This window comes from Lissotriton helveticus, chromosome 9 (assembly GCF_964261635.1).
Source record: "Lissotriton helveticus chromosome 9, aLisHel1.1, whole genome shotgun sequence".
Classification (NCBI taxonomy): Eukaryota; Metazoa; Chordata; class Amphibia; order Caudata; family Salamandridae; genus Lissotriton; species Lissotriton helveticus.
Window position 1 is genome coordinate 187436043 of NC_136070.1, and position 12726 is coordinate 187448768.

The 12726-nt window shown below is 41.8% G+C and overlaps 1 long non-coding RNA gene across 1 annotated transcript in view; it reads left to right on the forward strand.

The window, feature by feature from the left end:
* LOC144781092 (uncharacterized) overlaps positions 1–12726 on the forward strand; it is an 875268-nt gene that overhangs the window by 547389 nt on the left and 315153 nt on the right. Inside the window, exon 3 of the long non-coding RNA XR_013600872.1 lies at positions 2880–2915. This is a non-coding gene — a long non-coding RNA (uncharacterized LOC144781092). The remainder of the gene's footprint in view (positions 1–2879; positions 2916–12726) is intronic.

The window sequence follows — 12726 nt, forward strand, 5'->3', positions numbered from 1 at the left end:
TGAAATGCTTTGGTGATTGTTGAGTCCTAAGTTTGTCCCCTGCTGGGCCAGATTTATGACCTTATTTATTTATTCATCTCGCACATTCTCTGACATATCAATGACTAAGACAGGGTTTAAGGAAACATTAAACTAACCTTAAATAACAACCCACTGATAACAAACTAATTGACAAAAATAGGTAACATTGATAAATAATCATCAGATTGTCTGTCTGCAGGAGACCTGGTCCCAGACGAACCCGCGCATTAACGTTTTTTATTCGGTGTTCACTCTGTTATTATGTCATTGTCAGGGCATCATAGCGGAGGCCTTTTAACCCTAATAAGTATCACTATGGAAGCCAAGCTAGTGAAGACTTATGTGGACTCTGCATATTTTCAGATAATCTGTTTATCTTTGGCTGGGGCGCCTCTAATGGTACTTATTCCTTTCTATCATAATTTTATCACAAAAAATGTCCAAGCTGTGCATAACATTAAGGGCCCGATTACGATGCCGGCTGGATGAGCGTCCAACCAGCATCATTGTGGTAAAGGGACATGCCGACAGGTAGTTGGTGGTCCCTACCGCCAAATTAGTCTCCAACTGCCTCAGAGGTGGTCGGAAATACGGTTCTTTGCATTGAGCCTTGTGCTGCAGCCCGGAAAAGGGCAGCAGCACAAGCCCTAATGCCAAAAGGCATGTTTTTAAACATCCCTGCACCAGAGTCAGGCACCTCACGCGCCACAGGTGCCCCCTAGGCCTCATATCAGAGACCGCAGTAGGACGGAGCCCTGCAAGGACTTGCCTAAGTCCCTTTACGTCTGCCTTTCTATGGCAGTCGGACCGCTATATAAAGGCAGAGGAAAAGGGCCATCACAATCCCTACAGCAGTGCCTGAGAAGTCACTGCCCTTATTGTAGGGATTGCATTCTGACCGTTGGGCTGACGGGCTCCTTGAGCCCGTCAGTACCGCAGCAGTAGGTCCCTCAACCCATGCGGTCCGGACGACCACATCGTAATGCGGCAGTTGGACCGCTGATTCGGGTGTCGGTGGGACCGACACTGACATGTCGTCGGTATCAATCCCATCATAATGACGCCCTAAGTGCATTAACATTGAATAGACAGCATATTCAGCACACTTCTCTCAAAGAACTTGTACAAATCATCAGAATGTGATCAATATTCTGGCCCAAAAATAGATCGCATTATATGAAGATGGCTCCACCAATGTTCCAGCTCATACCTACCCATAAAAGCGTTGGCAAAAGTAGGAGCAAACCTGGTACCCATGGTAGTATTGCACCTTGTCAGTAGACATCACCATACTTGTAAGAGTTTTTTTCTAGCAAAATCATAATCAAGTCAATGCTTTATTGTTTAAATCATCTGTATTAGCTTTTTACAAATGATTACAATAGGAAAAGGACATTATGATACATTATAATGCAAATAACTATAGTAGTGCGTACAATTACTAGGTGCATTTGTTCACAGCATGGTATATTGAGGTACAAACCAAATCATGTGGTCACGATAAATATTTGAGCATAAACTGCAAAAATACACCGACTGAGCCTGTTGAAGGAAATCATGACAAGCTTGATGTGGATAGAGCTACAGTAAGGTATAGTGAATGCACTCAAACAACAAAAAAAAAACAAGAAACAAAAACAGAAGGTTTAACCGGTATGGTAATAAAGATTGTGTACAGTAGCACATCATATTCATCCTTCATAGTGTTTTCTGCTATCTGGGCTATTTTCCAAATGGTTTCAAGGTTTCCACCGCAAACCTGTGGACCAAATTGTCCCTCTGATGATAATAATAATGGATTCTGGTCCATCTCTGGGTTCGGTGACAAGCTCTTATTCAATGAGCTTAGACTGCATCATTTTGTTGCAAAAGATGTGTTTTAAGACGTTAAAATGTTAGTTTAGACATATCTGAATATTATGCCCACTGCCCAGCAGTTGGACATAGTCTATAAATGAGTCAGTGACCGTCCTTACTTTAGGGAGCAATCATTCTATCCCTTCAAAGGAGGTGTTTGTAATGTGGCCAGCTCATTCAATTTCCATGTCTTCAATGGCCATTTTTGCAATTTGAGGTGTAATAAAAACTCCATTTCATCTAAGAATGTTTGCTTTACTGAGAATCAATCCATGCTTCATCTCTGTTAACTTTAATTGATGGAAAACTGATCCAAGCTGTTGTATGTATTACTGCATTTCATGCCATAAATTAAAGTCCTACGTTTAGAGTAAAAAGGATTGCTTTTAGTTAAATAAACAGTCATTATTAATGTGCACTTGGATTTTCGGAACATGATAAAAAAACAGCTTGTAGGCTTAGGGACTCCAGAAAACTCCTCGTTAATTGGAAACTCAGACATTGCAGATACTTTCCTTAAAGTATCTCTAGGCGGCTGATGGGCTGTGCCAAAAAGGTGTTTGCTTTTGGTTTGCATTTTTTTCACTCTTATTCCCATCCATCCAAGCATATCCCAGATCTGGTAAACATCATCTAATTGTTATATTTAGTTGTGTACCGCACTAATCACCCGAGAGGGTATCCAGGCTCTTAGGTTTGTTATATCAACGGGAAAATGTTTTTGCACAGTTTTAGACTGGAAGAAGGGTTCTCTGATAGAAGGGTAGTCCACAAGCCAACCACGAGCTTGTTGTTATTTAGGCCACTGCTGATAACAGATAACACTCTGTACAGGCTATCCCCGAGCCTGCTGGTATTTAATCCGTTGCTGATAAGAGATAACAGTCTGTCACATCACTTGCTGAACTTCGACTTCTAACAGTAACCAGTGCTCTTTGTTTTTTTCTTCTTCTGAGGGTCTCTATGATACTTTGCCTAAAAGAGTTTTTTTTATATTTCAGGTGAGAGCTTTTGAGTGTGCATCTGTCCCAGCAGAGGTAAGAAAAGTTAATAAAACCAAATTAAGAATTCCTTCCTAGACTAATATTTTCCATGAGAGATATATATACCTTAAATAGAGAGTTTTTAATGGTGTTTAGCAAGACGTGGCAAAACTACATAACACTACTAATAGTTACATTTCCAATACTACTTTTCACCACATCTGGGTAAGGTACAGTAGAAATGAGCATTCATTGGTCATAACTGGTAAATTGATAAACATTATAATACCTTCATCACAAGTCTAAAGTCACAAGATCTCACTTTACACATATGCATGCCCTAGAAGTTTAATTAACCATCCTAGTTAAGCATTACTTGGTGACTTAACTGTGACACATTGTTGCCAGTCTTGTGCTCCCTATAGACAAATCAGTGCATTATGGGAGTTTGTGTCTTAGTTTAGTTGTTTGAGCTGACAAGAACACCAGAGGTTATATTACAGAAAGTGCTTAGGGGCACAAGTGCTTGTGTTAATTTTGTGAACTTACAGGGCACTTTGGTATTATAGCAAGGGGAACAACCTTTACAACGCAACCATTACACGGCACTACACTTACAGCGCAGTGATTACATTGGAACATCCTTAACAACGCATGTCACTACAACGCAGGCATTACAACGCATACCATTGCAATGCATGACACTACATCGCATGTCACTACTACATAGGCATTACAACCCATATCATTACAACGCACACCATTACAACGCATAGTACACCTACACTATCCAACACTTACCCTTCTGTTGCACCCCCTGGAGTTAGAATAGTAATTTTTACCCCTAAACTATCCAACACTTAACCTACAGTTGCACCCCCTGGAGTTAGAATAGTAATTTTTACCCCTACGCTATCCAACACTTACCCTACTGTTGCACCCCCTGGAGTAAGAATAGTATTTTTTACCCCTATACTATCCAATACTTACCTTAAATGCAATGTAATGGTATGCGTTGTAATGGTATGCGTTGCAAAGGTATAATGAGATGTAATGGAATGCGTTGTAAAGGTAGTTTCTAAAAATGCGATGTAGTGTCATGCGATGTAATGGAATGCGTTTTAAAGGATGCTGCGATTTAAAAACTGCGTTGTAAAGGCATGCGTTGTAAATGTATGCGTTGTAACATCATACATGCTTATACCAGGGCCCGCAGATGCTTGTGCTGCCTCTTCTATAATATGGATCATGTGGTGCACATTTGTTTTGCTGGTATAATCATGAGGGGGTATTCCCTCATTTGCATTGTGTATGGCCTTTTACAGACATATGTGCATAGGCAAAGAGACTGTCCGGAGGCACACTAAAGGCCTGATTATGAGTTTGCCAGTGCGGTGGAGGGACTGCCACGCCGCCGCACCACCAAACCCATCTGCCCACCACTCGCCATTTTATGACTTTTGAAGTCACTGGTGGGTGATTCTATGAAATTCCCACAGCGGTGCCTATGAAATAGGCACAGCTATGGGAACGCCAAAGACAGTACCTGCACAGCAAGAACTTGCGCAGTCAATGCTGTGTAGGTACAGAGGTGCATGCACACAGGGTGGCACAACATGTGCCCCGTGCATGCAACAATGGCCCAGAGGCAATGGGGGCCCTGTAGGACCCCTTTGTTTCCTCACTGACATGGTTTTCATGGAGGAGGAACCACCATGAAAACTGTGGGGAAGAAGAAACTCGTAATATGCATGGGTGAACCACAGCCACGGGACCATCGCGGCGGGACCATTGGGGTAGTGCAATGGTGGTCAGACCGCCCTGCTTGTAATAAGGCAGCCAGAAGACCCCCGCACCCCCGTGGGTCTGGCAGTCCATGGACTGTCAGACTTGGTAACAGCCCCATGGTCTGTGACACACTGAGGTGGTGCACAGTCAATCCACCCCGGAGGACGCCACTTGAAACGGGGCAAGGAGAATACAAGGGCCTCTCCAGACATCCTCCTGCAGGTGAATGCAGTAACCTTTGCATCCACCTACAGGAGAATGTCTGCCCCTTTTCAAATGCAGGTTAGGTTCCCAATTTCTCTATGAAATCAGAATAGCGGGTCCAACTATCACAAATGTGGGAATATACCACTTTTCCACGCATCCCTTTTCCCTGAAGGGAATTACAATGCAGTCATTACAACAAACGTGTTGTAACCACACATACCATAACCCGCAATTCGTAACACCAACTTGCGTAGTGGGGGGTCGCTGGATGTTGGAATAGTATAATTTACTATTCCAACTCCAATCTGTGCGGAAAGTAGTGAAGGTGTTGGATTTCAAACCTACCACCTTGTGTCCCCTGCGAAAGTCGTTGTTCTGACTTACAGATTAATGGTATGTGTGGTTACAATGCGGTCATTGTAACAACTGTGTTGTAATTCGCTGCGGGTAAAGGTGTTTGTGGTAAAAGATGTTTACCCAAATGTGGTGTTCCAAGTGTAGGTGCGAGTTTGCACCTCCACCGGGAACGACACATTCCGTGTTATAGCACACACTTTCCTGGTCTGTACCCACCATGCCCAACTGAAGGTGCGCCATTGTGCAGACCAGAGTAATGTGCCTTATTTGCAATATAGGCCCAGTAGTTTTCCTGATTTCTAAAATTGAAAGGGTTACATGATGAGTCTTTGTACAGAGAAGATTAATTCCCAGTGAGGAGCTTTCATGTTGATTATATTGAGTGAGTTGCAATACTGGCTCATTTCAGCTGACCAAGTTAGAGCAAGACACTTGAAAACAATGAATTGTAAAACCAAAGCCAGGTGTGTGATGGTGGCACAAAATATTCTGGTAACTTTATAGCTGCTGTAACAGAAAATTAATGTTGTAGCCTTCTTGTAATGGGCTAAATCTGATGAATGGGTTAATATGAAGCCATTAATTTGTTCCTCAATGGAAAGGTGGCACCTGTCACTATGGGAGAGCCTGAGCTTTGGTTGGTCTGAAGAGGAACTTTGGTTCATACATCACTATATTTTGTTATATGAACTATAGCAAAGTGTCTGAAATGTGAGTGTCAGGGCATGCAATATCCAGGCAACAGGACATGAAGTAAGCATGCTTTCCTGTGCATTATGTACATTATGTTGTAACCTATGTGCGCTTTGATGGGCCACTGACTTACATAGGGATGGATGAGCTTGCCAGGCTGTTTCTGCATAAGCCATCAAAGACCAATGATGTGATAACATATGGCACACAGGGTTCAGACAAAACAAGCCTGGAAGAAATTAGATTTGTCATTCACAACACAAAAATCTTCAAGCAACGTGGCTATATTAGTTTTGTCGACAATTATTGTAAGAAATTAGCAGGATCCAGACGGATCCAGCACATACTATTGAGCCGGATCCGGGCTGGCCTAGTGAGATATTCAGAATTTATCCTGGTGTAATTTACAATCACCAGGACACAATCAGCAGCGCCCAAAAGTAGGGTGCTTTGCGTTCCAGCAGCAACCTGCAGGCAGTGAGTGAAGTTTCTTATTTTCAACTTCCAGATGGACCAAAAAGTAACGAAGTATTGAAAAGGTCCCCATTCCTTCTTTGTTCCAGTATTAATCTGTGTGGGAGCTGTCTGGGGTGTAACTCTTAAAAGGCAAATGCAAAGGAAAGAAACATCAACACAAATCAGGATTTTAAACGTAACACAGTGATTGGGGTTGTCTGAGCTAATAAGAAATTATCAGTATCCAAAGGCACCCTTTTTATCACGCTTACTATAACAGACGGAGAAAAAAAGTGAAAAGGTTCTAAACCCATGCCTTGCTGCTTGCATACTACTCCTTAATGCCCCTTTAAAGCTAACTGTGCTATAATAGGAGGATTGCAACTTATGAATCATAAGCAACAAAAGGATCTGTGTGTCAAAAGCAGTAACCCACTGACCTTTGTACATAAAATACAAATTAGTGATCTGCATCTTACACAATGTGATTTGCAGCAGGCACATTAACCCTCTATGCTTCTTTATCATTCGGTGACTAGACAAAACACTGATTTCTCCAACAAGCTCATTAATCACCAGAAATAACTTACCATTAGTATTATCCTCTGAAAATTGCTGAGCACAAGAAGATTTCTGCAGCAGTTCTCTTTACCGTGTATGATATCTTGCAATGTATATTCTTTGTGCCAAATAAAGTATCCTAGAAAAGATGTACTGTCACATGTGTACTTGTTGCCAGTTTCTTCGTTGCAGAGCGTTTAAAAATTCAATGTATAAGCTGTCAGACTCCTCTTTAAATTACCTTGCTCCTCCTGACTGTACCTCCTTGTCTTTGCTACACCTTTACCCCCAATTTATGGGTACCTGCAGTGATTTATAGGTTGAAGCCTACCAGACAGAGCATCTGTCTGGTTGCGGAGACTTCTTGTGGGCATTGTGAAAGCTTCACTAAGAATGCATTCCACCCATTGCACACCGTTGGCTTTGTAATAACGTAATTCACATTTTGTAGATTTCTATTTGCTGGCATTATTTGTTTCAGGCTGTCCAGTATATCTTAGTCACTCTCGTGGAGCATAGCCTCTTCACCATCACTCCTTGTAATTCTTCAACAAGTGCTCACTTCCTGTATATTGGCCCTTAAATTGTATTCTTATCTTGTCACATTTACTGTGCATTCAAAGCTAGAGCTCATGTGTCAGGCTCTGTCTTCCGAGGGAACTTGGTGTTTAATTTTCTTTCTCTGACTTCAAAGCGAGAGGATTTATGTGACAATATGGTACTGGGAAAGAAAAGGATTTTTTCTAGCATTCAACAACATTTAAGTGTCTGTAAATGAACAGTGCACATATTTCAGAATATATCTAAATCAGGAAAGTGTTCTTTGTGCACCTCTTAAAATCTTCACTTTCTTTATTTTTTAATTTACCTACCCTTCAAGTGCATTCCACCATCTTGCAATGGAAAAAAGAACAATAATAAAAACGGGGGCCAATTCATGCTGTATGGGTGTGCATTCATGGTGATACTGGCACACATATGTCTTCCTTCATGGCCACCATAGTGTACACATTGCATTGGTGTGCTCATCCTCGCACTCTTTTTCAGATTTTTTTTTATTTTTGCCGATACTGCAGACTATCGGCAAAAAACATTGGCAAGCCATTTGGTTGAAAAGGCGAGACCTTTTTGGCTTTGCCAATGCTTGTTTCTGCAACCGCTGAAAATGGCACTCACTAGGTGACTACAGGCAAATGACCAGCAAGAAAGTTCTGCAGAACTTTATGATGTTAATAGAGTTTTGGGTTTATACAATATACTTGGAGATTTTATAATGTTTGTGGAAGCATTCAGCACATGTAAATGAGAGTGAGTGATGTGGGTGAGCGTGTGTGTGTGTGTGTGTATATATGCCTGTGCGCCTCTGAGATTGCTCACACTACTCTACTTAAGAATTAGTAACTTGACTCATACTCGGTGCATTATCACGTTTTTACTAATGAGCGGAGTCCGTGTTAAATACAGTAAAACAAGAGAGCATTTCCTTTAATCCGAATTAGTGGGTCTCCTCATTAAGGCTGTTAAGCTGCATAAAGTGCTGTCTCCTGACATGTCTTGGAGATTTCGCTCTACTAGCTACTCCTAGTGGATTAGCAGACCTCGTTCCAGCTGCTGGCTTCTGCCTTCCCTGGGGACGAATGGATACCAGCTGTGCGTCCATTTTGAAAAATGTAGTGATGTGGCCAAGATTCTTCAGATGGAAACATTGTTCTGCAGCAGGCTGCAGCCCCTCACTAGAGCTCCAAAGAAAAACAACAACTTTCTTTATGGTTTAGGCTTCATAAAATGTGTTTTTCCTTGGAGAAAATGCAAAAAAGAACCAGTGCCAATGGATCACTTATCGCCTCAAACAAAGGCGGATCACAATGCATCTCTTCATCTCACAGAGGGCATTAGACCAAATGTGGGATTTCATGATTCAGGCCCTTGGCTATGAATATGAAGAGCAGAGAGTTTGGTGTCAGCCTCACATACACTTCTTTTTATTTAAGTGAAGTGTACAGATGATTATGTCACTCTCATATTGGAACCAATGTGTGATATTAGACAAAATATTTAATGATATTATTGAAATCTGAAAGTATTAAATGACAGTTATCACTATATATTACCCTATTTACTAGCTCTGTGCAGTTCAGTACACTAACATTGCATAACACATACACATAGCTGCTGTGTATTCTAGGGAAGGGGAAATATTCCTGATTATGAACACAACTGGGTTGATCCTGTCAGCATCAGGCTGGTAACAGGTTCTTTCTTGGAGCCCTGCCGGCTGAGATGTGGAATTGAGAGAGAAGAAATTCTTCCATAGAGCCACTCCTTGCAGCCAGATGGTGGGTTACTGTGGTTCTGGGATAATCCTGGGACTACTACCCACACTGGCCTGGAGGGATTGAGCATGCGCTGTCAACAAGGGTAAGTCAAGCATTCGCTTGGAGAATCTAGGACATGGAGGAACACAGGGATTCCCTCTGGCCTTTGGGTAGAACAAGAATATAACAATGAAACAGGAGGTATTATTTGAAGATAAATTAAACAATTCTATTAGCAAACATCAGAACTGAGACCAAAAATGTCAAAATAATTAAAGACAAAGCGCCAAAAAGATATGAGAAAAAAGGATGTACTTGTATATATACACAATCAGAAAGCATTTTGCAATGCAAAACATTGAGAGGTGCACAGTGCTACAGTGAAAACACAGTGAGTAAACAGGGAGAAAACATGTGTATAAATAAACTGCAGGGGAATAATGTCTAAAAATAATAATCCTGGGGCATATTATCCAGGGGGTTTATCTCCGCTTTTTTGGCTTTAAAAGCCAAGAAAGCGGAGATAAAATTATCTCCCTATTACCTAGCTGTCGCTAACACCAGTTAGCGATAGCTAGTAGGAGATAGCGACCATCTTGGGCCCCACTTTGCATGTCAGTGATATTTATCACTAATGACATGCAAAGTGGGCGTGCCAAGATGTTAGCGACTGGAAACAGTCGCTAACATCGCTATCTCCTATTACCAACTTTTGGAGATATTCGCGCTAAGCACGAATATCTCCAAAAGCTAACACCTGCCCTGAGCAGTTCTTAGCCATGTTATCCAATGGGAGATGGATAACATGGCTAAGAGCATTAGCTCGGTAATGCATGAATATCGCTGACTTTTCAGCGATATTCATGCATTGTGGCCGTTTTTTATCGCATTTGCGATAAACCTTGGTAATACCAAGGTTTATCTGCGATAAAAATCGCCGCAGCTCAGCGGTAAAAGTTTGTCTCTAACCAAGCAATAGCGATAATTATCGCTATTGCTTGGTAATATGCCCCTCGGTTTGTTAAATAGTGGGGAGAGGAGTTGGCCTAACGGCTAGGGTGGTCGGCCTCAAATCTGGGGAAGTGGGTTCCAGTCTCGGCACTGACGCTGAACATCCTGTGGTTCTGGACAAATCACTTAGTCTCCCTGTGCCTAATAAAAATTAATGTGTCCACATGTAATGCAACTGGTGCTATGTAAAGCGCTCTGATACCCAATTTGGGTCAAGTTCGCGCTATATAAAACTCTAAAAAAAAAAAAATCACCTTAAAGATAGATCTCAGCCAATTACAATTACCATCTCCAGACATTCTAGAGTTAAAAATAAAAACACCTAATAAAGGAAAAATCCTCCTGATAAATGTCTATAGTAGACCAAGAGCAGTTAGCACAGAATCCCCATCACCAGAGATACTAGACAATGTTCTAAGAACTATTGACCCCAGGATACCAATATTTATAGGCAGGGATTTTAATCCTAAATTTTAGCCTGTGGTGGGCCTAGAAAATGGATATGGCATGGGGCATTTCTCCATTGGAAGCCGGAACTTCTGTGCCTTGCACAATGGAAGTAATACAACTGGCTAGATTGGTCGCAGGGCTAGAACTAAGAGCATGCAATGGTAGGCTGCCATCAGACAGCCCGAGTGCATATACATTTAAAAGAGGTACCTCCAAGAGCAACATCGACTATATAATAGTAAGTACTAAACCTATGGGATAACTTACACGGTCTTCAAGTGGACCAAAGAGACGATAGTGATCATTTCCCATTGTGCCTGAAAGTGGAGGAAATACTTTCTGAAACATGGGCATTAAGGGAAATCCTCCCTTAAATCCACTGATCAGTAATAATCGTAGGGCATTAAACTGGCCTTCCATCGCCGGAAATCCCCAAACCCTGGTAAAGATTTATAATACTTTTGCAGATATTTTAACTACTTTCCTATGTGACATCCCAATCTTTCAAATACATCTTATCCTTGCTGAAAAGCTAGAAATCCTCTTAAGTAAAATTCCTCGTAAGAAAGAATCATCCAATACCATTAAGCACTCCTCTCTTAATCCCTGTTTTACCAAGGAATGTCGCGTGGCAAAACAACAATTGATACTGGCCACTCGGTCTAATAACACAGCAAAGTCGAGAGCCTGTAGGACCCAGTATAGGAAATTACTAGCTCACGCAAAAAAGACTGGGAGGAAAGTAATTGGAATGATTTACTTGTGGCAGCAAAAAATAAGGACCACATGGGTTTTTGGAAACTGCTACCCTAAGGTAGCAAAGTGGGAAATACCAGTCTGGACCTCTATTTGGACCCAGGCACATGGTATAATCATTTCTGGGTTTTATACTCAGACCCTGGCAAACGGTAACAACTGATGAACTCGCCAAGGGAACAAGCACCGAGGTAGCTGATTGGCACTTCCTACTTTACCTTTAGACGAGACAATAATGGCAATACAAGCAGTAAAGCCAGGGAAAGCCACAGGCCTGGACAAGATTCCAGGCCACCTGTTGAAGCACGACATTAAGGTTTGGGCACCTTATGTATATCTACTCTGCAATGTGGTACCCGCAGGTGCACCAATACCTAAAACATGGATGGGGCCGAAATTATTCCCATCTTTAAGGGACACCGTCAAGATCCTGCCAATTATAGGCCAATTAGTTTAACCCCTTGTGTGCGTTTGACAGCCGGGAGCCGTCACGCGTCATGGTGGGTGTGTGCAGAGGACGGCCCCCGGCCGTCAGAACCCCGCCCACTATCTCTTTCCCCAGCACCGCAGCAAAATTTTGCGCTGTGGTCAAGGGGTTAATAGATATACAGAAGATATATGCCAAACAGATATTACTCAAGCTCAATACCTGGTTAGAAGAAAAAGATGTTATGTCTCAATATCAAGCTGGGTTTAGAGCGCGAACAAGTACAATAGATCAGGTTTTCAGACTATTATGCATACTATGGAAGTACACCAAATTAAAGGGAGGTCACATGTACATAGTCTTCATAGATTTGAAGGCCGCGTTTGACCTCATCCCTAGGGGCTCCCTGTGGAAGTCCCTAAAAACCCAGGGAGTCCCTGATGACCTTCTTTCACAAATAATACGTCTTCATACAGACAATTGTGCAAAAGTTAGAAGGCGATTCCAATAAGAAGAGGAGTGAGACAGGGATGTGTACTGGCACCCACTTTATTCTTACTATATATCAACGATGTTGTGCAATATCTCCAGGGATGTAAGCACAACTCACCAAAGTTTGGTGGGTGCCAGTGCCTGCCTTACTCTATTACGATATTATTATCTCAAATGCAGAAGGGCCTGCAAAGTCTTTTAGACAGTATTGGTGTTTTCTGCATGAAAAAAGGCTTAGAAATTAATACAAATAAAACCAAATATATGGCTCAAAATCCACACAAATCATTTCAGAAAAATATTATTGTCGGAAATCAAGAATTGGAATATGTGCTTAGCTTCAACTATTTGG